This window comes from Puma concolor, chromosome A3 (genome assembly GCF_028749965.1).
Source record: "Puma concolor isolate L17-30 chromosome A3, mPumCon1.1.hap2, whole genome shotgun sequence".
Taxonomy (NCBI): Eukaryota; Metazoa; Chordata; class Mammalia; order Carnivora; family Felidae; genus Puma; species Puma concolor.
This window is the reverse complement of record NC_141669.1, coordinates 34,383,042-34,409,454: the sequence shown is the minus strand read 5'-3', so window position 1 is coordinate 34,409,454 and position 26,413 is coordinate 34,383,042. Positions and strand designations below refer to the sequence as shown.

Here is a 26,413-nt window from a genome sequence, read left to right as displayed (position 1 = left end):
CCAAAGAATTTTTTGTTTTGTTTTTAACATTTATTTATTTTTGAGAGACAGAGAGCACGAGTGGGGGGGGGGCAGAGAGAGAGAGAGAGAGAGAGAGAGAAGGAGAGGGAGACACAGAATCAGAAGCAGGCTTCAGGCTCTGAGCTGTCAGCACAGAGCCTGATGCAGGGCTCGAACCCACGAACCGTGAGATCATGACCTGAGCTGAAGTAGAACCGACCAAGGCACCCCTATTTTTGAATTTCTTAGGTCAGGACTCTCTTCAGGTTTTCCTTCTGCAAATTGTTGAGTACGAAAACCTTATTTGCGGATATGGAGAAACTGTACGGAGAACCCTATGATTCTAGTCATCTCCAGCAAGAAGAAATGCTTTTGAAGGTTAGTATTTGAACACATTTCAGTCCTTTGCTTAGGGCAGCTAATGTTTGCCAAGCGCATGCTGTGTGCTTGGCACTGCTCTGGACATTGTGGGTACAAAGATAAATTAGACACGGGCACTGTAACTTGTTGGTAAAGCCCAGTTTTCTTGGTGTTTTGGATGTTGGAGGTAAATTTTGCGTTAGAAAATTCATGAATTCACGTGAGAAGTCAAAATGTAAGGCCATTTTCTTTTTATTGATATATAATTGACATATATAACATTATGTTAGTTGCAGGTGGACAGTGTAATCATTTTATATTTGTATATTTTGCAAAGTGATCCCAGTAATTCTGTTTAACATCCAGTCATCTTAATTACCAAGCCAGCAGGCAATAAAGCCAGTTTCACTCTACAGGCTTCCCCAATTAGTCCTCTGTCAGAGAGGAAGAAGTCACCTGAGTAGGTCTTCCTTCGACAGAGGAAAGAGGGGTAATCGAGGGGGATCACACCCTGTTGGTCTAGGATTGGGCTCCACACACTTTAGGTGCCAATCTGGTAATTGGGTATTGACTAGGCCAAGGAAGATAAAACAAAGGGGGTCGGGATCTTTCTTTTCCATTGAAGTTCAGGCTCAAACACCAGGCTGAGTCACCCTTTAGAGCCCTTGGAGCTGATGGAAGTCTTTACTTTTCTTCACCCTTGGCATGCTTGTCTGCTGAGAACATCATCTTTGGAGAACCACTTTTTGCTTATGTTACAATTGCTGCAATGTTAGGCCTGTCAAATAGACACCTAATTGGGAATCAGTGGAGCTCCAGAAGTTGGCTTCCTCCTTGTTTGTGCTCTGGCAGCTCGTCTCAAGACCCTGTCTATGAAGTGAAGTAGGTCTGTAGTTCCTAGTTTTCCCGAGCTTGACCTGAGTTTCAAAGCTATAGCAGGATAGGATGGGTTTCCTGGCAGGAAGTTAATGCAGTTCTCTCACTGGGAGGGTTTAGGTATGTTACAGTAGAAATTTCTGCATGGTGTGAGAGGCTAGACTAGAGGGTCATCAGAGTTCAGTTTCTAAGTCAGCAGATCTTTGCAGTCGTTATTTGGGTGGTGAAACGCAGATAACGCTCATCCATTCCTTTACGGGCCTTTGTCTTAACCAGGCTTGTATCTGTCTATATTTATAATTGGCCTGTAAGAGGTTTGTCTCTAGAATGGGGGCAGGAATGCAAGGAGGGGAATTGAAAAAGATTTTTCTCCTGCCCTCCTCCCTGCCACAGTGATCGCAGCCACTTGGGATTTTAAACCTTTTTGACTGCTCCTTGCCTAAATGTTGTTTCCATGGAGGTGGGGTTAGAAATGCAGAATTTGTGTAAACAAAGTAAAAAAGAGGTCTTGGAAATAGTTTTCTGTTTCTATTACGAGCATAGATGTTAAACATTGTAAGCTGCTAAACAGTACTGAATTTTGCTCTTGTGTTGAAAATGTGATCAAAGAAGCGATGCCTTATTCATCATCTTTCCCCCTTATGTTCTCTTTGGGTTGCAGCACAGCAGATTATCAGATTCTTGATTATGTTTTGAACTGTGTACAAACAAATCTTCTTGTGGCTTCCTCAGGTGATTTTAGAGGGCAAATAACAATCTGTGAATTGAAAGAAAGCTGATGATGTTTCACAGAGCTATTTTATGAGATCTCCTGAACCAAAGCACTTTTATAGCAGATTTGAATGATATTGAGTATTATATAATTAAAATGTCCAGAAACTGCTTCTCAGTTTCAGTTTAAGAGCTACAAATTCATATGCAAAGCATTTATCAAAAAAGTGTTGTGTGCTCGCTCTTTCACATATATTACTTAGAGTCAGTATAACACTCCGAGGTGGGATCACATTACCGTATCTTACAGATAAAGTAACTGAGGCTTAGGGAAGTAATAGGACCAAATGGTCATAGCTCAGGGCAGGAGCTAACCCCACGTCTGCCTTTACTGCAAAGCTCATGCTCTTTTCAGGACATGAAGCAACCTGTCTTTCAGTAAGCATGTTTCCCTTCACATCAGATGGATGCTGTGATTTTTCTAAGAATATTAGAGGCTTCCTGAAAAACCTCTTGAGAATATGACTGTGGGGTGGTGAAACCATGCTAAAGACCGGGAAGAGGGCTAGCAAGAAGGTTGGTTCTGTTCTAAATATTCCAGATTGGGGGTACGTGTGGGGCAGTCTAATACTGGTAGCTTTCTTTCCTGCCTCGTAAAACACCATAGATTTTTTTCAGTGTTCTTTTTTTAATTTCAATTCTAGTATAGTTAGCATATAGTGTTATATTAGTTTTAGGTGGACAATATAGTGATTCAGCAATTCTATACATTATTCAGTGCTCATCATGATAGGTGCACTCTTAATCCCCGTCACCTATTTCCCCCATCTCCCCACCCACCTCCCTCTGGTAGCCATTAGTTTGTTCTCTATGGTTCAGAGTCTGTTTCTTGGGTTGTTTCTTTTGTTCTTTGTTTTGTTTCTTAAATTCCACATGAGTGAAATCGTATGGTATTTGTCTGTCTCTGACTGATCTCACATAGCATTATACCCTCTAGGTCCATCTGTGTTGTTGCAGATGGCAAGGTTTCATTCCTTTTTTTATGGCCCAGTAGTGTTCCAGTGTATACCCACCACCACCTCTTTATCCATTCATCTATGGATGGACACTTGGGCTGCTTCCATAGTTTGGCTGTTGTAAATAATGTTGCAGTAAACATAGGGGTGCATGAATCCCTGTGAATTAGTATTTTAAAAGGCGAATGAGGGGGCGCCTGGGTGGCGCAGTCGGTTAAGCGTCCGACTTCAGCCAGGTCACGATCTCGCGGTCCGTGAGTTCGAGCCCCGCGTCAGGCTCTGGGCTGATGGCTCGGAGCCTGGAGCCTGTTTCCGATGCTGTGTCTCCCTCTCTCTCTGCCCCTCCCCCGTTCATGCTCTGTTTCTCTCTGTCCCAAAAATAAATAAAAAAACGTTGAAAAAAAAAAAATTAAAAGGCGAATGATTTATACGATTTGAAGAGAAACCAGAGTACTGTGAGTTAGTATTTTAGTAGTAGAATTAGTGGATCTTATGGCAATTCTATTTTTAATTTTTTGAGCAACGTCCGTACTGTTTTCCACAGTGGCTGTGCCAGTTTGCCTTCTCACCAACAACGCATGAGAAAACACAGAGTTTTAGATAGAACAGATACAACTGCAAAAACCAAAATTAAGTGTATTAGTTCAGATTGTATCGTTAAAGTCCTATTCAAATATTTTAAGATGTGTTTTGCTCATTGTGGTTTATTCTGCTCAATGAGTTTCTTTCCAGTCTATTTCTCAGCTGTCTGGTGAGCAACAGAGTTTGGTACTTTGTTTTCCAAATTTTACACTTGGCTCAGTGGTAGTGGTGGTCATAGTGATGGTGAAATGTGTGTGTTTGTGTCGGTGGGGGGGGGGGGGCGTGCATGCACACACCTGGTTGAGGTTACAGCGTATCTTCTGAAACTTAAAGGGTTGGCAGTACATCTAAGTAGAGTTTAGGGCCACCCATGTAATTTGAGAGGTATTGAAAGTGTAGGGAAGAGAATTTGTGTTCCTTGAAACTTAGACTATAGTACTTGTGGGGATTTGTTATTGTTAATCTTTCTCCCAGAATGGGAGTTGTGGGTAGCCATGGACCAAAAAGATTGGCACAGTGATGTACATTAAATTGAATGTTGCTGAGTCAAAAGCCAAGAAAGGCATGGAAACATTGGGGTTAGTTCCAAGTTCCTTTTAAAGTCAGGAGCCAAGAGATCTGTGACCCTAGCCAACCGTTAATTTGACTTCCATCATATGAAGACCTTCCTACGAAACTCATCAGCGACAAGGCTACGGGGAAGACAGGGAAAAAAAAAAAAGGGTTCATGACACTCACATGTAAGATAGGTACAGTGTTAATACTTAACCAGTTTTTGACTGAGCTCAGCTGTCTTTATACTCCTCTGGCTTAGTGGGAGCTGATCCTGAGTGAGCCTGGGTTGGAGACTTATTAATGCTAAGATTAAACTGTTAACTGAAATTACTCACGCTAAGATTAAACCATTTTTATCAGAGCAGTTTCTGAAACCTGTAGACCTAATACAGTATTTCAGAGTGTTTTCGAAAGAATACCCTTTGAAAGTGCAGCAAATATGGCCCTTAGACTACCTTTCCCGAGGAGTTCTCAGCATTTTTCTGAGGAAGGTTCTCCTTTTCTCAAATCTTGAGTCACCGAAATATAGGGGAAACAGATGCAGAAGATCAAGACAGAAAGCATTGCTACCTGGGAGTCAGACTACCAGGCAGAAGACACCCTCTACTGTGTCCTTGCTGGGAATCCTCTGAAGCCTTAGGCAGGGGTTTGGAGCAGAAAAAACATGACCTTGGAAAGTGGTTGGGAAAACAAACAGGGAAGGCTTTGAGGCCACAGCCAGGTTCTGATCGATGGGTCAGATGCTGTTAAATTAAATCATTGATATGAATTTGTGAATAGCTGAGCAGCCATTTAATGCAAGGACATAAACATAGGCTGCAGACTAGAAGTCAGTCCTTGCTTGGACGCTAAGCCAGGGTACCTTTCCAGGCTCATAAAAACCCTGAACACTTGTCTCTGAGCACTTGATTAATTTGCAGAGCTCAAACGTAAAACAAAAAAAAAAATCTTGATTTTGAGTTCTTGTAGCTAGCCTCATCTTGGTAAAGTACAAATTTGAAATTTTACTTCACTCTCATTATTTCCTTCAACTCTTGATTGCAACTTTTATCTCTGAATGGCTTCCTAAGTGACATATTGGGAAACATGTGAAGTCTCCCAGTCACTTCTAGGTTAACAAACAAACAAACAAAAATCCATCCTGTTTAGAATTCCACTCCTGCCTAACTTACATCTTATAGCTCTAGATGACCTGGAGTGAGAAGGGTTGTGTTGTCCCTGAGGTTCGTCGTCAGTGTCTTTCTCCTTTTTCTAGTTCCTCTTACATACTAATACTGGTAAGTGGGGAGGAGAAAGTTACTAGTGTCTTTTCCTTAACTTGCCCCGCGTGGCTTCTTCATTGTTACTGCCAGTCTGGACAACATTGAATAGCTACTGATGGCCTCTGTGTGACAGATGTCCAAAGGCTGACTCTCTGGAAGTTCATGTGTATTTGGGATGATCCTTTCTGGAGAGTGTGTGTGAAGGGCATGGTATCTCCTTACCACACAGTTGGAGAAAATCTGGCTCTGGTTTAGACTTAGGTTTGAATGCACCTTTCCTGGCAGCCAGCCTCTCTGGGTCTTGTACTGGCAAGACAGCTTAAGCCTAGCTTCTCTCTATTGTGTCCATATGACCCTGGAGGAAGACACACTTTTTGCCATTCCAAGTAGAGCATGTTTAGGCCCTCCACAGTTTCCTCTTCTCTCTGTCCTTCTTTCTCTTGCCACTTTTCTTCTCCTGGTTCTGAAGGTGCAGTGGGGAGGATCTCAAAGTTTTCTGAATAAGCAGACATCCTTCAGGAAATGAGATCATGGTCTCTTCTCAGATTGCCCTCTTCTCTCTGAATGATCCCCTGGGAGCTTCCCCCATCACTGGGGATGTGTTTAAATTCCACTTAGGTTTCTGGTCCCCCCTCTAGGCCAGTAACTCAGGACTCCCGTGTTTCTTTCTTCTGTCCACTTCAGTTTATATGCTAAACGGAGTGCTAGGGCCAGGGATTTGGATGGGGCTGGATTGGTGATTTGACAATATTGGGGCAGGTTTGTCTCTTCCTAATGAGCTTTGACATAGGCTTCTAACTCTTGATAATGGCCATTCTGTTTCAAACGCGACTTCCTCTATGTCTGTTTACTATCAGTTTTGGGTTTTAGGTAATTAAGGGGCAACAGAAAATGTCCCACTCAACCTCCAGTTACCCTTTGATCCCTGCACAATTTAGCCTATCATTGGTGTTTCCAGAACCTCCCTTCAAGGTGTACAAGTAGAGGAAAAAAAGGGCACAGTTGAAGCATGACTGTTAATAAGAGGACCATATAAGTAATCAGCCCAAAGACAACGTTTTTGAGGGCAAAAGGGATTCACTAGGCCAAACTGGATGCCAGGACAATGCACGTTAAGAGGGCCTATCCTTGGAAAATTGGGATATATGGTCATGGTAGCTACTGATCCCTTGAATGTGTTGGTTCTTTCTGCCGTGTCTTTATTTTTTTTTTTTAAATTTTTTTTTCAACGTTTTTTATTTTTATTTTTGAGACAGAGAGAGACAGAGCATGAACGGGGGAGGGGCAGAGAGAGAGGGAGACACAGAATCGGAAACAGGCTCCAGGCTCCGAGCCATCAGCCCAGAGCCTGACGCGGGGCTCGAACTCACGGACCGCGAGATCGTGACCTGGCTGAAGTCGGACGCCCAACCGACTGCGCCACCCAGGCGCCCCACTGCCGTGTCTTTAGATAGTTGTGCTGGTGTGAGGATAAGGAATAGCAGGTATATCCTGGTCTCCAGAAGGAGTCAGGCTAAGCAGGTGTTTATGGCTGGTGAAGGGCATGCTCTTTGGGCTATCTTCTCTGTCTCCACAGGAGGTTAAAAAACAGAGGATGAAGTTATAAAAGTGTAGCTTACATCACTTGTTATGTAAACTCAACTCTGCCAACACTTTTGGTACACCTCCTGGGTGCTAAGCTCTTTGGATTATAAAGATGGTTTATGCATGGGCCCTGCCAAGGGAGTTTATGACCCAGTGTCGGAGGAAAATGTGAACAAATAGCTACAGCTTAGTAGGGCAGTAGTTAAGAGCTTTAAAGGAAGGAGCAAGGCAGAGTTTCTGAGATTTTTGTCTCAAATCTGGTAAAAGGTAAATTTTTGTTGGAAAGAGGGTACTTTTGTAGTATTTTATAATAATAGAGTGATTTCTTTCAGATGTCGACCCAAGTTATGGAACAGGAAGGTATCACATAATGGAATGACATTTCGCAAACTATGCTAATGTGAAGATTCATATATTTCAAATCCCTTTGTGTGTGCAAACAAGCATCAGCAATTTTGTTTGGAGCCATTTTTTGGTGTCGTAATAGTAAATTTGAATAAGTCATAAAGATTATCCCTTGTGAGAGAAGTGAATACAAAAGAGGCAGAATATAACATTTTGCAGTCAACCAGCATGTGAAAAAGTCATTTTCGCATTGTTCTCTCAAAGTATTAACAGAATTTTAAAAAAATCTTTCTTTTTTTAACCTGAACTCGGTAGAAACTTGCAACAACACCAGGAAAGGTGTTCTGTATGTAGTAAGTTGGTATAATTTAAAAAATAAAACACATCAAAACAAAAAATAAACAAGCAATTGCAACTCATTATTCCTTAATAGATCAAGTTCATTAGAAACTTTGATTGCAAGAAAGTCAGGTTGTTTTTCCAGTTAGTTAATGCTCAAGAACATTTTGGGCAAGACTGAGATCAATTTTTAAATCAATCCTTTGTTGTACAAGCAGGACAAACAGCAGCTATACCCAAACAGACTTGGAAATAAAGAGCTTTTAATTTTGATGGAAAGTAGATGAGAGGCTGGAAACCAGTAGTAACTAGAGAACTAGTCTGTGAAGTCATGGTCAAATATATACAGTAAATGTGTTTTGCTTTATAAAAAATGTAACTGAACAGTAATGCCTCGGTGTCTGAATATTACTTTAACCTATTTATGCATATAGTTTTTGCTTTCTTCTTTTATATTAGAAAATTCATATAGTGTTATATATTTCTTGACCAGTATTTTATGTACCTGATTACTGATTCAAATAAGTAGTAGAGTAGAAGGAGCTTGAAACTAGTCTGTAGCCTAGTTTCTTCCCATATACAACAGTCAGCTGAACATCCTGGCATGAGTCATTTTACCTTTCTGTCACTCACTTTTCAAGACACAAATGTGCTCCTCTTAGCTGAAAGCTCTTGGTTTTGCATAGCATTTCACAACCGTTTTTCCATTTGATTATTTTAAATGCCTCAGCTATGTAAACATAGTATAGTTCTTTTTTTTTTCTTCCCCAGTGGGAAACCAAAGCAGGGAGGTTAAGATACTGACTGAAGCTACCCAGTTAGAAAGGGTAGGAACAAGGACTGCTAGAAGGCGTCTGGTTTCCATGCGTTGGTATATTCCCACTCCACCATGAACTTCCACCCAAACCATGGAGGCCAGATTAGAAGAATTATTGAAGCAATCCCTATAACGAACAATTGTATTCCATAGCCATATACAATAAATAGCTTATGCATTGGTTTTATACACACTAGGGCATTTAATCTTTTCAGTAATCCTATAGTCAGGCATGTGATATGTTATTTTATAAATAAGGAAATTAAGCTTAGATAACTAAAGTGACAAATCAGCTGCCTCTTTGATTCACTCTTGGGTCTCAGAAGTGGCCTGCTTGTTGATGCTAACCTTGGCAGTCATGTACAGAGAGACACAGTTCACAATTCTGATTCATAGTATTTTCACCCAGCCCAACACTTCACCATTTTCCTTAAGTTTAATTCCCGTTACTGCAGAATTTTAGATTAGAAAATTCTCTTTAAAAATTTAGATGAGGGGCGCCTGGGTGGCGCAGTCGGTTAAGCGTCCGACTTCAGCCAGGTCACGATCTCGCGGTCCGTGAGTTCGAGCCCCGTGTCAGGCTCTGGGCTGATGGCTCAGAGCCTGGAGCCTGTTTCCGATTCTGTGTCTCCCTCTCTCTCTGCCCCTCCCCCGTTCATGCTCTGTCTCTCTCTGTCCCAAAAATAAATAAACGTTGAAAAAAAAATTTAAAAATTTAGATGATAGAGCACCTTTAGATGATTGTCAATGAATCCGAGTCTATCTGGGAAGCCCAGGCAAACCAGCCCTAAAGAACTAGCTCCTTATTTGTTAACATACTTCCACTGACATTAGCCCAAATTGTTACTTTCCATAAGGTGCTTACGTTTATAGTATGCAGTAGGATTTTACTTTTTCTTTCTCCTTATATTTTCAATGGCATAAAAAAAAAAATCTCGAGTTTGTCAGGTGTCAGATTTCATCACGGTGTGTTCCAGGGATAAAATACACAGAGTCACTTCCCAATGCCAGGCATTGTGCTAAGAATTTGGGAGGAAGAGGTTAGAGTGGGAGAGAGCCAAAGCATAAGAGACCCTTAAAAACTGAGAACAAACTGAGGGTTGATGGGGGGTGGGAGGGAGGGGAGGGTGGGTGATGGGTATTGAGGAGGGCACCTTTTGGGATGAGCACTGGGTGTTGTATGGAAACCAATTTGACAATAAATTTCATATATTTAAAAAAAAAAGAATTTGGGAGGAAATAAAGAGTAAGATGAGGTCTCCGTCTCATCTAGGCTCCTTTGGGCCTAGAAGAGAGAGATTGAAGTGAAGAGATTTTCTTCACTTAATGGACAAGGTTTTTCTCAACTGACTATTGAATCAAAAAACAAAGCACTCTTCAAGTCTTTCAAGTATCATTCAAATTTTTCAAACATACAGACAATGAAAGGAATGAACTGGTGGTCTTAAATTTATGCCTATTCCGTAGATTGTTTTTTTTTCTCCCTAAACTGTGTCTTCTCTCTTTGAAACTGATATAAGTCTCTCTGAACTGTAATAGTTTCTATAAATGTTCCTATTTTTCGCTGTTTAAAAATGATGAAAGCACTCACCCAGTTGGTGACAGAGATTATTCCCAATAGAAATGGGGTAAAGTAGCAAGTATATTATTGAGTAATTAAGGAATTGATGACTCAGTAAAACTGATGATTGGAATCCCTGGAATGAACATTTCTAGATAATTTTCCTCAGATTTAGCCATCATTAGAATAACATGCCCAAGAAACAATTTCGACGGTTCTGCATTAATTCTGTATTCACTTTGCATAACAAATAACTCTTAAAATGACCTCCTCAGGTGAAGAGAACTTTGTAGTTGCAAGAACATCATTAGCAATTTTTTCCCTTTAGGAAAAATAAGATTTGCATATATTGAAGCTAAGTGTAATTTTTTAAACATCTGTCCTGCTTCAGAGGCAAACAGCAAGACTAAATTTCTTATTTTTATGTAGCTTTAAAAAAACCCATAGAGCACAGAGCAATAGATTTTTTTTTTTAACCAAGAGGAAAATAATTTACCTGAGTATAAAATACCAAGGTGGGTTGTGGAGAATTGGTAAAATGGCCCTACCTTGAGCATTAATATCTTTCTCTGGCTTAACCTCATCTGTGAGATATGACATTCTACACTGAGGTCATCATAAACTCATTCCAATTCTCACCTAAAAAGAAGAAACTTATTCTCATGGTGGTGGTCATGACCTTCACAGCAAGTGAAATTTCATCTTTGCTGTTTATTCCCTTTAAAAAATACAGTGTGCTTATTTACTGTTCTGAAAAGAAATCCATAATCTGAGGAAACTATAGGTCCCAATGAGCCCCCAAACCGAAACAATGAAAGCCCTTTAAAGAATTGCAGAGGTCCAAGGTGCCACCAGATGACAAATTGTTAACTTATTTCATGTGCTTTACTCGTCTATTGGAATACCTATGCATAGAATAAACCATAGAAACCGGTGTGTGGAAATGCTTCTGCTACAAAAAAGCTTCTGCTTCCAAACTCTGTTTAGAGTTCATATTTTGGAACTATCAATGAAGAATTCTGACCTGTTTTAAATGTGGGACAGCAATACCCACATGTCCAAAAATAAGATTTCATATTGATTTTCTTGTAAATTTTGAATTTTACGTAGAGTTTTTTTTGTCTCTGAATTCTTTCATATTGTCTGAATGTTTTCCTTGAAATGTATAACATTTATACATTTGGATTATCTTCGGTATTAAAATGCCATTTGTGCAAGCTCTCTTTAAAAAGTACCTACCAGGGGCGCCTGGGTGGCGCAGTCAGTTAAGCGTCCGACTTCAGCCAGGTCACGATCTCGCGGTCCGTGAGTTCGAGCCCCGTGTCAGGCTCTGGGCTGATGGCTCAGAGCCTGGAGCCTGTTTCCGATTCTGTGTCTCCCTCTCTCTCTGCCCCTCCCCCGTTCATGCTCTGTCTCTCTCTGTCCCAAAAATAAATAAACGTTGAAAAAAAAAATTTTAAGAAGTACCTACCAGACTGTAAAATGTTTATCATTCCACCAAGTGTCAAAAAGGATGTATTTGGTGCCTGTGAGCCTGAGGAAGTACAGCATTTTTGCCTGTGTTAGGTCTCATGCTTCATTTTTCTTACAATGACTTGCCTGTAGCATGGTTTCGTTTCAGTTAATCGTATTTCTTTTCAGATCTGCAACTATGCTAATTGTCATGGCTAATTAGTCTTACAGCAGAGGCAGGCAAACCAACAAATGCCCTTTCAAATAAATGCTTTTTGACACTATATTTTACTATACAGTAATATGGCTGACGAGTAAAACAATCTGACAAACACTGAGTGTTTAGTCTAGAAGTGTCACATGTCTTGGCATTGACCTGTATGTATATCAAACATTTTGTCTGTTGGACAGGATAGTTTTTTATTCTTTAGCATTTAATGTTGTTAGAAAATACCCGTATCAGAGGAGTTAACATTCAGAGTAACTCACATTTAAATAAGAATATGATTAAATAGTAAGATTTAATAAGTAAGAGTTGATTTATGTAAACAGTATTTGCTGGACAGGTGCATCTCCTAAAAGAGACCATTCTGGGATGGATGAGGACTTCTCCTTACCCTCTATCATAAGGAGTGAAAAATCTCTATGAATGATAAATTGCATGTAGGCATGCTGGAGTCATTGGGATGACAGCCTCACGAACTGGATTAAGTTGGTATTGTCCTTGATCCTGATTCACTGGGTGTGCATGAAAACTTCAGTTGTCTAAGATACTAGGAGTGAAAATTAATAGGAAATCTCCCAAAGCTGTGGACTCCCAGAACCAGGGAGCTTGCAGCTTGTACGAGCACCAGAGCAGTGGCCTGAGTTGCAAGTTGTCTTAGGGAATAGCTGCTTCTACTGCAATTATTAACTCCATTGCCATCAGTCAGTCTACTGAGTACCAGTTCTATGCCAGGTATTGTAAGTATATCATCTCTTTTAATCCTTAAGGAGTCTATTTTGAAAAAGAGGAAACTGAGTTTCAGGAAGATTAAGTGACTCTCTTAAGGCCACAAAACTAGTTAAAGGAGCAGAAAACCAAAATGTCTCTGTCTCTGTAATGTATCATCTCATTAGCCAGTGGATATCAGGCTTATTCAGTTGGAGGAAGGGAAATAGGACATTAGTTAAGATACTTTTTCCATAGCAAGGGCTTGAAAACCTGTTACTGTGTTTCCTGAAGTGTTTTTCTTCCAGAACAAATCTGTTGAATAATTCTACTTAAATAGCAATGATACATCTGACTCACTTTAATGAAAGAAACATAATAGGAAGCGGATTTTCTTCTTTTAAACTCAGGTATTTCAATAGCTGAGTTTTCTAAAAGCGACTGCTATGCTAGTCTAAAAAAAGAATGAATCATGTCAACAGTGCATTTTCTGAAAAAGGTCATTATAAACGGTGTACAAAATCACATGCAGTATGTCTGTAGTGAACTTTTTGTGTTCAGCCTGAAAAGGCTTCTTGCAAAGACAGGCAGTATCTGAAGTGACATATTCCTAAATCTGCTGAGTTACTGCATGAAACCAGTGTTGTGGGACCTCAGTTTCTTACCAGGATTTAATGCAGTTCAGTGCAAGGCACATTTGGAATAGATCTGCTTTGTGGCAGTTTCAGAGAAGGCACCCTTGGTGTTCTGTTTTTTAAGGCTGATGTTCTTGACCACAAGGTGGTCATTTTGGACATAATGTGCTAATTTGGCAGGCTTCCCATGCCAATCATCTTCCATAGACTCAGCATATTCCCCTCAGTGCCTCTGCCTATGGCATCATCTTCTCGGACCTTTAATAAGGTGCCGTTTACTTTCAGCCGAATGAAACGTCCCAGTGGAAGAGAATTAAGAGGGAATAGAACATCACAAAGAATTTTGGGAGCTGTGAGGAATATTCTGTGTTATCATCTGGGTAAAAAGGTGAAGGAGGAAGAATATGCCAGTTTTTTAAAAAGGACTCAGAAGCTTTAGGGTATGAATTAAGTATCAATTTAGCATAGAAATTCAGGGTTCTACTTGAATGGCTGTAGGAATTGATGTGGAATGGTCAAATGAATTGCTTCTCTCCATACCCACCGTCAACACTGTCCACTCAAGTGTAAAGTCCTTATTGTCAGGGGGCATATCTTGTTCCTAGATGTAGCTCCCCATTTTCTAGCACAGTGCCTGACATCTTGGGAACTAAAGAAGTGTTTGTTCAAAGAATAATAGAACCCTAGTTTGGGATTTAGACCCTTAGATAACAAAAACAATATTCCCACTTGCCAAACTGCTTAGTCTCGTAGTAACTTACAGATAGGTGCTAACTATTTTATAAATGGTTAGTTTAACTTTTCAAATGAATATTTGGGTATTGCTTAGTTTTAGAAATATATTTATATATTTAACCTTGGGTTCTTTTTTTTGAAGACTTTCAATATGACCTTGAGGTGTCTTGCGCGCGCGCGAGACAATACTGCTTAACTGCTATTTTGTTTTCCTCTTCTCTAGCAAGAAGAATGACTTTTATGTTGTAAAATGTAAAATAAACATGACTAAGGGCCACTGAGGCACAAAAGGATGGAACAGTGGAAGGAAAGCACCCATACATAGGTTTTCAGTGATTTCTAGTCTGTATGCACAAATGCACACTGTAGCTGTGGGTAGTGAAACAACATTTGATGTGATTGGGAAAACACTTTCAGTAATTTTAGAAAAATCACACAGATGGAACAGTGTGAGGTTGGAGATTGTGCCTTAGTTTTGATTTTCCCCAGAGCATACTCAGAGATAAGGATTTGGGTACAAGTAGGTTTTTGGGAAGTGATCCCAGGAAACAGAATGGGATTGGGAAAGTGAGAGGAAGGGAGGAAAGCAAGCAGAGGTACATTGTAGCGAATTATTCCGGTTGGGAATTTCACTTGTGCTGTCTTAGGTCCTTCTGAGAGACTGACTGTGAGACATGCCTCAGAACTGTCTCTCCCAGGGGGATGCAGCCGCCCTGCTCATGGATTCAGCAGGCTCCATTGGCAGAGAATGGAGGAAGAAAGTGCGTGGTGACCTTCAGGGAAGACTGAGGGGGTGTAAGTGGCGCTCTGTAAACATCTGCTCCGGATAGATAAAAGTGATGTTAAAAGTGATGGATAAAAGGAAAATTCCAGAATCTTTATACCAGCAAAATGTATCTTAACTTCCAGAAGAAAATGCCTACTGTTTTTGAACTCTCAGAGAAAAAGCAATGAAACTAAATAATGCCAAATTAGCCTCATTAAAAAACATACTACTAGAATGGATCATCAGAGATCCTGATTTGGAAGCGCATGCGGTCAACTTTTTTTTTTTTTTTTTTTTTATATCCTGTAGACATAAACAGATGAAAGTGCAGATGGGCAGAGTCACAGGTAATTGATCAACAGTACCTAGAACGTTGATGAATTATTCTTTGTCATCCTAGTTCAGTTTGCCTACTCCTTTAAAGCAAATTCTTGTTCTTTTGAAAAATATAAAAATATCTCATGCCCACACTAGGATTTTGATATGTCCTTGTAAGGCGTGTGTTTCCTCTTGGTCATGACTTATCTTTGACCTAGGTGAAGGTGTCTAGTGGCAAGCCCTAATTTTTATTTATGTATTTATTTTGTGAATGCTTTGGATGAAGATGTGAAAGGCATATCTGACAATTTTCTGTCCGGTGAATACTGTCATAGATGACACCACTGGGTCCAATAAAGCTCACAACTGGAATGATGACCTGAACCTAATGGCTAATCTCATTAGGGAGAAAATGTACAATCTTGCACACATGCCCCAAAAATAAAAATGTGCCAGTATAAGAGGAGTAGCTGACTTCCAACAGTCCCTATAAGAAAGATCTAGGGGTTTGGTTCATTGTAAGCTTAACATGCACTAATTTTAATTTCAGCTCTCCAAGAAAACCTAATGTAGCCTTAGATGGGATACATAACATCTTTACGTCCAGAACAACAATGTTCCGCTGTATGTGTCACCAGGTCACTTTTCTCTGGTGGATTGTACTCTGTTCCAAAGGCATAGCATTTTTGAGCTGGTGAGAACATTTGAGGCCACTTAGGTCCAAGCCCCTTAGCCCAACTATGGTGGTATGTGAGTTGTGCCAGGCATACTAGAAACCGTATGATAAATATATTGAATCTTCCAGGAGTACCAGGATTACTTATTTGGTGAGGGAAAGGGGGTTAAAGTTACTTATGAGTTGAATAGTTTGAAAAAATGATATTTAGGTTAAACTACATACTGTGATGTTGTTATTAAACCACGTATGCAATATTATGAAGTAGAACACAAAGTCCACATAAAGTTTTAAGTTAAACTATGAAACTTGGAAGAAGTTTCAGCTTGTAGAAGGTGACTTTTGAGAGCCGTTCCAGAGCTCTTAAAACCATGCTTTCAATATCCTTTGCAGATATTTTAACAAATGTTTACTGAGTACCTACTATGTGCTAAACAGTGGTCTAAGTGCTTGAGATATATCAGTGAGCAAAACTAAGGGAGTCCTGCCTTCATGGGAACGCAGAAGTAGACAAGTTCGAGACTCACAGCATATCCTTATTTTACAGTTGAAAAGGTCAAGAGACAGGCAGTTCTGAGTTCTGTTCCTAGTTCTGCCATTTGCTAGGTCTTTGATCTTGGGCAGTTATTTGAATCCTCCATGTCTCAGTTTCATCATGTATGTGATGGTGGAACAAGACCTCTCTACTTCACTGATGTGAATATTTCATGAGATGCCATGGCAAAGAGTACATGTTCACTAGGTCAGAAGATGATGGTTATTATTACAGAGATTAGGTGGCTTGTTTAAATCCACACCATCAGACAGCATCAGGTTTGTTCTCAAACTCAGGACCTCTGATTCCCACTTCTGAGCTCTTTTTGTGACAGCACAATTCTGGGTGTTTTGACCTAAAAAATAAACAAGACTTATTAGTACTTTTCTTATTACTAAAATAATTCATGTGCAGTAAAAAAAAAATTTAAAAAATGCACAGATGCAGAAAATGGAGCAACAATAAAACAAAATAATGATGAAAAAGAAAAACATTACAATCATTTATAACATCTTAATTAACATTTTGGTGCAATCTGTCAGCCCTCTTTTTTTTCTCTTTTTTTTAAATTTAAATTTTAGTTAACATACAGTGAGATATTTGCTTCAGGAGTAGAGTTCAGGAATTCGTCACTTACATACAACATCCAGTGCTCATCAAAAGTACCCTCCCTAATACCCATCACCCATCTAGCCCATCTCCCACGCACTTCCCCTTGTCAACCCACAGTTTGTTCTCTGTCATTAAGGGTCTCTTGTGGTTTGTTTCCCTCTCTTCTCTCCACTCCCATCCCCTATGTTCATCTGTTTTGTTTCTTAAATTCCACATATGAGTGAAATCATATGGTATTTGTCTTTCTCTGATTGACTTATTTAGCTTAGCATAATACATTCTAGCTCCACCCACATCATTGCAAATGGCAAGAATTCATTCTTTTTGATGGCTGAGTAATATTCCATGATATATATGTACATATATACATATGTATACATATGTATATATGTACATATGTGTATGTGTATATATACACACACACACGCACACACATACATGCATACACACACATTACATCTTCATTCATCAGTCGATGGACATGTGGGGTCTCTCTGTGGTTTGGCTGTTGTTGATAAAGCTGCTATAAACATTGTGGTGCATGTACCCCTTCAAACCTATATTTTTGTATCCTTTGGGTAAGTACCTAGTGGTGCATTTGCTGGTTGGTAGGGTAGTTCTACTTTTAGCTTCTTGAGGACTCTCCATACTGTTCTCCAGAGTGGCTGCACCAGTTCTATCAGCCTTCTTTTTTATACATAATTTGGTTTTTAGCAGTTCTATTGCATCTCCTTAGTTTGCTATCTTCTTTTTATTTATTATTAAAATATATGCTTTCCCCCATGTAATCAGAACCTTTTTACTAACATCATGTTTAATAATTGCATACCAGTCTTTTGAGTATATGACAATTTCATAACCATATTTTTCAGAGTGGACATTTAGCCTGAAAAAAAAAAAAACACCATGTATGTGAATAGCCATCCTGGCTATAAGAGTACCCTCTTTACCTACAAGCAAAGCCCAATCTTCTGTGCAGTGTGGTCCTGCTTTACATATTGGTGCTTCAGGGAATTCAAGCCTGAGACTTCTGTTCACCCTCCCAGACTTGCTTAACCCAGTTGAAGGTCTTTTCTGGGGACATGGTTTTTTACCTGGTCTCCCTTGTCTTGGATGTTTCTTTGAATAGCTTCTTTGGTTCACAGATTACTGCTATTCTAGAATGGTCTCTGTGGGTCTCCTTTGCTCCTCATTTCACAAACAAATTTATCCTGCCTCCACTTGTCCATCTTGGTTCTTAGAATGTACCCGTGAGATACCTTGGTGAAGTGGCTGAAAGACTGCTTAAAATGTGTGTGTGCCTGCATGCATGTGTAGGCATGCAGCATGAATTATAGTATCAGACTATAGTTCTGAAAAGTTCTAGAACACTTTGAGCTTTATGGATTGTTAGACGCTGAAAGAAATTATCTGTGGGAGTTGCATTTGGGTTAGGTGTTAAAAAATATATTGCTGGGGGTGTTTGTTGAGAGAAGTTTTATACAATGGAGAAACATGCCTTGCTACTCGGATATATACTGCACACAAAAAGATGATCAATCCAGATCTTCTGTAATATAAAGAAAATATGACCCATAGATTTTGGTCATAGCATTGTGACTCTGCAGCTCAGAAATTGAAACAAATTTTGCCATAAAACACTGGAGAATGATGAAAGCTTCAGGGAAGAAAGCATACACTGTCTCTCATTCTAGTGCTTTATGGAATAAATGTAAAACATTACCGAGGCTTTATCTGAAGGTCAGAGAGTTTACACAGTGGGGGTTATATGAGTATCAGGCTTTCTGAATTAAGATTCAGAATTCATACCTAAAACCTGAGGCTGTGTACTGTTCCACATGACTGATTTTTTTTTAGATACATCAAATATTCCTTTCCAGGATAATTAATGCCAGTCTACTGACATCAGTGGAATGCACATGAAATTCTAAATGAAATGCCATTATACTTCTTACCTAAAGTCAGAGAACATCAACAAAAACAGAAATAACCTTCTGTTATAGCAGGAACTGTCAATGCAGAGTATTTGGAACATGTTGAATTGTAGAAGGAAAATATTTGTGTATTCTTCAAGATCAAATTTTCCTAAATCTGGAGACCAAGAATTATTCAAATTTGGGTTTTTCATAGAATTTAGGTGGTAGAGTATTAGAGTGATGTATGATCTACTCTTCAAACTTATACAGGTACTGATTTCTAATTTTGACCACATTCCTTTACAAACTTATCTTTTGGTATTTTTATAACTAATCCCCTTGGATATGTGATTGGGGTAGTTTTAGAGGCACTGATAGAACAAATTGACATTTTCTCAAAATGGTCATATAACTTCTTCAACCCCCAGGTGAACCTTGTTTTGTTTTGTTTAACATCTCCTTATTTTATTTTTATATTGTCTCTCTCTCTCTCAGTGTGTTTTCTCTTGTTCTGACAGATCTCATATATCTTGTCAGGAGTCCGAAGTCAAATAGAGCCAGGACTTGGGTTTTCAGGCATGGCTTCCCCAGGACCTCATTGACCTTAAAGTGGATGAGCCTCTACTGCTGATGAGCTCAAAGCCAGAGATTTTCATTCAGCTTGCCTTGTGACGTCTAAGTCTACTAGGTGCCTGGAATGTGTTCTGTGTCCCCTTAGCTTGGCTTCGTTCTAAGACAAGACCTGCAGACTGGATATAAGAGCATTATAGGCCCATGTTCTTGTCTAACCACACTGTAATAGACCCCAGTGGAAGGGAGCAAGAACCAATGTGATGGAGCCCGCAAACTTTCTATAGGCTATGGGATTTCAAGGGAAGAGAATTCTAAGATGGGGGTGAGGTGTGGGATGAGTGCACTCCATTTCTCTCTTTTTCACGAGAGCTGAGATACTGCCTCCCCTTTAGGGCACAACAGTCCAACACTTCTCCATTCAGATCAAATGCATTTAGTTTTCTAGATGTCTGCCATTGTGGTAGGTTCTAAAGGGAATATAAAACTGAAAGATACTTGTATTCAGGTATCTTTGGTGAGCTTCCAACTGTGTGCGCTTATGATTGTGAGCTTTCAGTTTAGTAGGGTGAGAGGAAAGTGGGAAGTGAAGGAACAGAAGGAGACATAATTAACCATAATGTGAGGTAAAATGCATAGTAGGTACTTACCAAATACTCGCTGGAGGAGTGAACTGATGCATGCATGATTAGTGTACCACCAGGAATCAGAAGCCAGAGAGATCACATCTATTTTGGGGAACCAATTCTTGGGGTGGTGTTTTGGGTCAGCTTTGAAAATAGAAATAGGATATTAGAAGGCGGATAGGGAAGGAAGTCTGGGTTAGAATATTGTGCAAATCAAGAGTAGTAGGAAAAATACTGGGAGCTGTTTAGAGGACAGTGGGCCACTTCACAGGCTGGAGTGAGTATGTGGGAGAGGGTAAGAAGGGGACGATAAAAAGGGCTGGAAAGATGGGCTTAGATTTCACTATGGAGAACCTTGAACTCGAGGCATAGGGGCATGTGTTTTAGTTTCTGAGTTATGGAGAACCTTCAAAGATTTTTTGAGGAGGGCAGTGGCCTGATTGGGGGTATACTTTGGAAGATCCCCTGGTGGCATTGTATTAAATATGTTAAAAGGAGAGATGCCAGAGGAAGAGGTATGCTGCAGAGACACTCGATATTCTGTAGACAAGAGAGGGGTAGGGCCAACAGAGGGAAGGGGACAAGTGACATTCAGGGGGGAATTATTGGAGCTTAATAATTGATTGAACTTTGGAGGAGGTGAGAGGAGAGGCCTCAAAGATGTCTCTGAGGATTCGAGCCTGAGTTACCAAGAATTTTGGTGCGCAGAACTGAAAATGTGGAGTCATGAAGGAAAACTAATTCGGGGGAGAGGGAAGATTAGTTTGTTCACGGATACATTGAGAAACTAGCACGGAAAGACATACCACGAGAGATGTCTAACAAAAAAACAGGTGGGCATTAAACATAGGAGAGAGCAAGCATTGGGAGCAATGTTTGAGAGATAAGAAACAGACTATGGAAGGACCGGGTTTGAGGTGGCAGATGAGTCTGCTTGAGGGGCAGATGTAAGTAGCAAAGGAGAGGGTCAGGGAAAAGGAATTCTAAAACTGTAGCTGCGGATTTCACTATGTTGAAGTTCCTGTTATTTTTAAGCTCTCTGTGGGCTGAATATTTTTGAGATCCCTATAGAACCAAATGTTCTCTAGGGATCTGGTTATATCATTGTCTACTCTAGTGGTCCAACCTCAGCTGTCATTTAACAAATAAAACTTGGTCTGTCCTCTTTCTCTTTATGGTTTGTCTTTATAATCTCCATGTGTGTCCTAACTCATTTATTTGTTTCTTTAGTTTTCCTGTATAAATCCTTTGATTGACGTTTGTCATTTTTGTGTTTACTCATCTCTAAGTTTTCTGTCTTCTTTTCTAATGGTAGAACCAAGGTTAGGCTACAGTTTTAACAAGGGCCTGGCTAGTGCTTTAAAATCAACAAAAGTCATGACTTTGGAGGTCTCTGTGGTACTGTTTGCTCTTACCGCTTCACTGTTAATGTCTAAGGAAAATGAGAAATCCCGGACTGTTGAATCACAGGACATAGAGGGTGGAGACAAGCTGTGCACTGTGCGTGTGTGCACGTGTGTGGCAAAGTTAGCTCAGTTGATAAAGTAATCCATCAAAGAGTGACGCTCTTTCAAGGTCCAAAGTGATAAATACAAACCATTTAAAATTTATGAAGAATGATGCCACCCTTTTATGCCATTTGGGGTGAATCCTAGGCATGTGCCTACCTCAAGGCCTTTCTCTTGCAACACCTCTGCCTGGAATGTTCTTCTTATAGATGTTAACACAGTTTACTCTCTCACTTCACTCAGATCTCTTCTCAGAAACCAGTTCCTCAGAGAGAACTAGCCTCCCTTCCCCCAACCAACGTGTCCCTGCCCTGTCATTCTGTGTCCCCTTACTCTGGTATACTTTCCTTATAGAGCACTCGTTATTCCAGGAAGGTATACATCCATCTAGTTATTTGATTTCTGTCTTTCGCTCTTTCTTTTTTAAATGTTTGTTTATTTGTTTTGAGAGAGAGGATGAGTGAGTAGGGGAGGAGCAGAGAGAGAGAGAGAGGGAGAGGGAGAATCCCAGGCAGGCTCTGCACTGTTAGCACATGGAGCCTGTTTGGGCTCGATCTCATGAACCTTGAGATCATGACATGAACCAAAATCAACCGTTAGATGCTCAACTGACTGAGCCACCCAGGTGCCCTTATCTGTCTTTCTTACTAGAATGTGAGTTCTAGGAGGGCTGTACAAATGATGTCTAGAACACTGACATTCAAAAAGTGTTTGTTAAAATACATTTTAGAATGCATGAATTTGATTCTTAAAATAGTCTTATAAGGCAGGCTGGAGAGGTAGTCCTGTTTTACAATGTGGATCTGGAGCCAAGCGAATTTGACTTATCCAAAACAAAGACTTGAAATCGAGATCTCTTGGCTCAAAGTTCATAAGATGTCCTAATTTATCACTTATATGCCTATGAGAAGGGTAGCCCTGACAACTTTTTAATCTCAGGCCTTGGACTGAATTTAGTTTCATGCATACTTTCTGATACATTGCTTTTTTTTTTTTTCATGCCAAGGATTTCTGTGATTATTAAAAATGCTTTTTAAATTTTGCTTTCTTTCTTCTTTGGAGAAATCCAGTGAAAAAGAGATGTTTTAATTTTGTTGTGTTCAGCAAGTCTGTAAGGAACATATTGATGAAGAATAGAGCTGCAAGATAGCTCTTTTTTCAGCATAATGCAAACAATTCTCAGTGTTGAAGGAGAGAAAAAAGATTTCATACTTCTAATTCATTCTGCTACCAGGCTCAGGATTTAAAGAGAATGCTGTGCTGTGCTCAACCATCTGAGATTCAGGAGAAAGGACAAAAGGGATTATGAACGTAAAGGTTTCCTACTAACCACTGTGGCAATGGAAGCCATCTGTAGACTGGAAGAGAAAGTTGGTCTTTTTCCAGTCCTTTAGTTCTCTTCATTTTAGAAGTCTCTCTTTTGCTTTTCCTATTATATTTTCCTTGTACCCGCATCCCCAATACTTGTTTGCTTTACGTAAGAAAAATGCCATGTCATTTTCATTTCTTCACTTCCTCTGTTCACCAAACATTTCTTAGTTGCTTACTCTCCACCAGTTATTTTACTAAGTGCTGGGAATTTAAAATTTAATGAGGATATAGTCCCTGCCCTTAAGGAGTTCACTCTTTAGACAGCAGGATAGTCAAGTAAACCATTAATTACATAATACATGGTAATACATGGTCTGATCCCCAAAGCACAGCATTTTTTAGGATCCCAGGCAGGGTTCTTAATCCAGATTGATGAGTCAGGGGAAACTTCCTGAGAAGGTAGTTAATGCTTGAGATGATTGTGACAAGGAGGCAGAGATATTTGTATGCCGTATTATGTTTACTTGTCATAAAAAAAAAATAGTTGGCCTGGGAGGGATTTTAAGCAGGGAATGATGTGATTAGATCTTTTTGTCAATAGACAATTCAGTAGTGACTAGGGGAAAAGTGATGAGAGTAGCAGTAAGAAGGATGGAGGAAGAATCAGTCAGGTTGTAGGGACACTAAGGAGAGAATTTATTGCCTACATATATTGCCTGATGGAAGGCAGTGAGTGAAGAGGTGGAGACGTGTGAAGATTCCCCCAAATTCCTCTCTGGAGCTACGTGTGGGCAGACAGCTTGCTGTTCACTGAGAGAGGGGATGGAGGGAAAGGGTTTTGATTAGGAATGAGATAACAAGTTTATCTGGTCATGTCATGTTTGACGTCTGGTTGGATTACATATCAGACACTCAGCATCAAGAATGATTAGATTCATATTTTGGAATGTTTGTCAGTGGGAAAAAAGTCGATCTCTTTGGGGGAGAGTCTGTAGAAGGGGAAGAGATGAACAGTGGGACTAGAAGTTTTGGGGAATAGACATTGAGGGTGAAAAGAGGAAGGTAATTGACAAAGGGTCCTTATAGAGGTACAAGATCACCAATGACTATTCATTCTACAAGGCTCTTAATAATTGGATGGCTCTTTCTTTAAACTGATTCATTTGCATCCTTCAAGAAATGGCTCTCTGTATTCCTGCAGGATTTTCTTTTATTATTATTTTTAATGTGAAATTGATTGTCAAATTGGTTTCCATACAACACCCAGTGCTCATCCCAACAGGTGCCCTCCTCAGTGCCCATCACCCATCCTCCCCTCCTTCCCACCCCCATCAACCCTTAGTTTATTCTCCTACAGGATTTTAAAGATGTCACCCAACTTAATTATCCATTAGAGAGACCAAAGTTATGCATTGATTTCATCCAATGACAAATCAAGAATATCTGAATTTAGACAAGTGAGAAATGACCTGTCATGAAAGGAAGCTTACCATTATTCTAAATAGTTACAGTTTGAAACATTAACTTGTCTAGATTGAAAGTGGCATTTTCAAAACTGAAACATGACACTTAGAATTTAGCTTCCGTGTGGTGTCACAGCATTATATAAAATAAGACATAGACATTAAATAAATCTTGGATCAGAATAGTGCACACTGTGCAAAGTGGAAGACAATCCAGTGACGAGTGGCTCCCTGTTTATTAAAAGACAAAATATATAGGTTTGGAGTAAACTCCAGGAAGTGGCAGTCTTAGTCACCTGAAGGTAAGTTAGTTTTTTGTGTTTCTAATTTTGCTGAGTATGTTAGGAATATAGCCCTCTATATTTCCCCAAAGTCTGGTCCTCTTTGTGTATTTTAAGTTGAACAGCTGCATAAAAAGATTGGGGCCCTAAACTGACTATTGGTTTGTGGCGAAGGGGAAACAAGGTGGCAGATTAGTAAGGGAGTAGAATGGGGCATGAGACCAAGTATTAGGAATATGGCAAAGCAGTTGCACTTATTTTCGTTCGTTCATTCATTCATTCATTCATTCATTCTTATAGTAAATAGGTATTGAGGACTTAATATGTGCAAACAAATGTCAGCTCCAGGGTCACAGATGTAGTTGAGTAAAAGATATATCCATGGAAGTGGAATAAGTACCAGGTAGATCAAGAAGCTGTAACAGGTAAGATCCAGGTGGTTATAGACACAGGTTCCATTATAGATAGTTTGGGGGAGAAAAACCTTACTTTAAGCAGAACTATACAGAGAAGCTTAAAAGAGAGGGTAAAGTTTGAGCTGTGTGGGGAGTAAGATTTAGGAATGGTGGTTCTCAGTTCTAATCAACAGAATCACCTGGGGAACTTTAAAAAAATTATCAATGACTAGGTTTGTCTTTAGACCACCTAAAACACAATCTACGGGAGGGGTTCCAGAAAGTTTTAAAAAGTTCCTCAGGTGATCTTCTTGTGTATTTAAGGTTGAACACCACTGAATTAAATTATAGGAAAGATGGGAGTTTCCAGTCCTTTTATTTTATTTTTATTAACTAGAACACAAGTAAAATAAAATACTTATTTTTTATAACTGATTTCTTATTCTATGACTTTTAACTCCTTATAATTGAGTTCTTTTCATTTTTCTTTTTTTTTTTTGGAATATAACATTGAAAATAGATTAAAATAACAATAAATCAAGAAAGCCATTGGGTTTCATTTGTTTAAAAAAAATCTTCTCCAAAAAAATAAAGAAAGAATAAAAATTAAAAAAAAAACTTCAAAAATTATTCTGAATTTATTATAATTTACCTTAATTTCTTTCTTTTTTTTTTAATGTTTATTTTTGACACAGAGAGAGACAGAGCATGAACGGGGGAGAGGCAGAGAGAGAGGGAGACATAGAATCCAAAGCAGGCTCCCAGGCTCTGAGCTGTCAGCACAGAGCCTGACATGGGGCTCGAACTCACAGACTGTGAGATCATGACCAGAGCTGAAGTCGGACGCTCAACCGACTGAGCCACCCAGGCGCCTCTACCTTAATTTCTAATGTAGTATATGCTTATTATTACCTCTGATTATGAGAGAACTATTCAGTTATGGTGACTCTATCTGATAAGGCTGGTAAGTACACACATACATTTTGAGAAAGATTTTTACTGTAAGGCTTGGGAATTAAAATATTCTAAATTGACCAGAAAAACATAATTAATAAAGAAACCATTTTCCTAGGGCATTCTGAATCATCGCGGTTATTGTTATATGTGCCATTCAAATGTCCATAGGGAGGATCATATTATGCTGACAGAGTAAATGGAAAGCTATGTAGAACATTGGAATGCTTTTTATTTTAGAGAACATAGATATCCTGTAATTTTTAAATGACATCTCCACTCTAAGTAAATCAAGGCAAAATTAAATGAATCATAAATGAACTAAATGAATAAGCTCCAGACAACATCGGTGAGGTTTGTCCAGGTCCTACTGTTACGAGGAAGAGGAGACGATATTCAGTTATATTGGCAGATAAATAGACATAAAGTGATTGGTAGCATTTGCTTATGATTTCTCTATTCCTGAAATACTTATTTTACCTGATGTGGGGCCAACCATCTTCAAGGAAGTCCAGTGCAGCTACCATTCCGAATGGTTTCCCTTACAGAGACTGTCAGGGTTCTAAAATTAAAATGGAAAGTATTGAATTGGTTTTGCAGCTTCCATCACAAAAATGTGATTTTATCTGCTTTCTGTTCCTGAAGCCTGCTTTTGAGTAATTTCCTGTAGTCTCAGTGTACTTTTGCTGAAGTTTCATGGTGAATTTTTTTTCCCTGATTT

At 39.5% G+C, this 26,413-nt stretch overlaps 1 long non-coding RNA gene across 2 annotated transcripts in view; it reads left to right on the top strand.

Annotated features, from left to right (window-relative positions):
• The first annotated feature begins 253 nt into the window (after window positions 1–253).
• LOC147582354 (uncharacterized) overlaps window positions 254–26,413 on the top strand; it is an 862,122-nt gene continuing 835,962 nt past the window's right edge. For both annotated transcript variants that reach the window (XR_015249015.1, XR_015249014.1), the window contains exon 1: window positions 254–378. This is a non-coding gene — a long non-coding RNA (uncharacterized LOC147582354). The remainder of the gene's footprint in view (window positions 379–26,413) is intronic.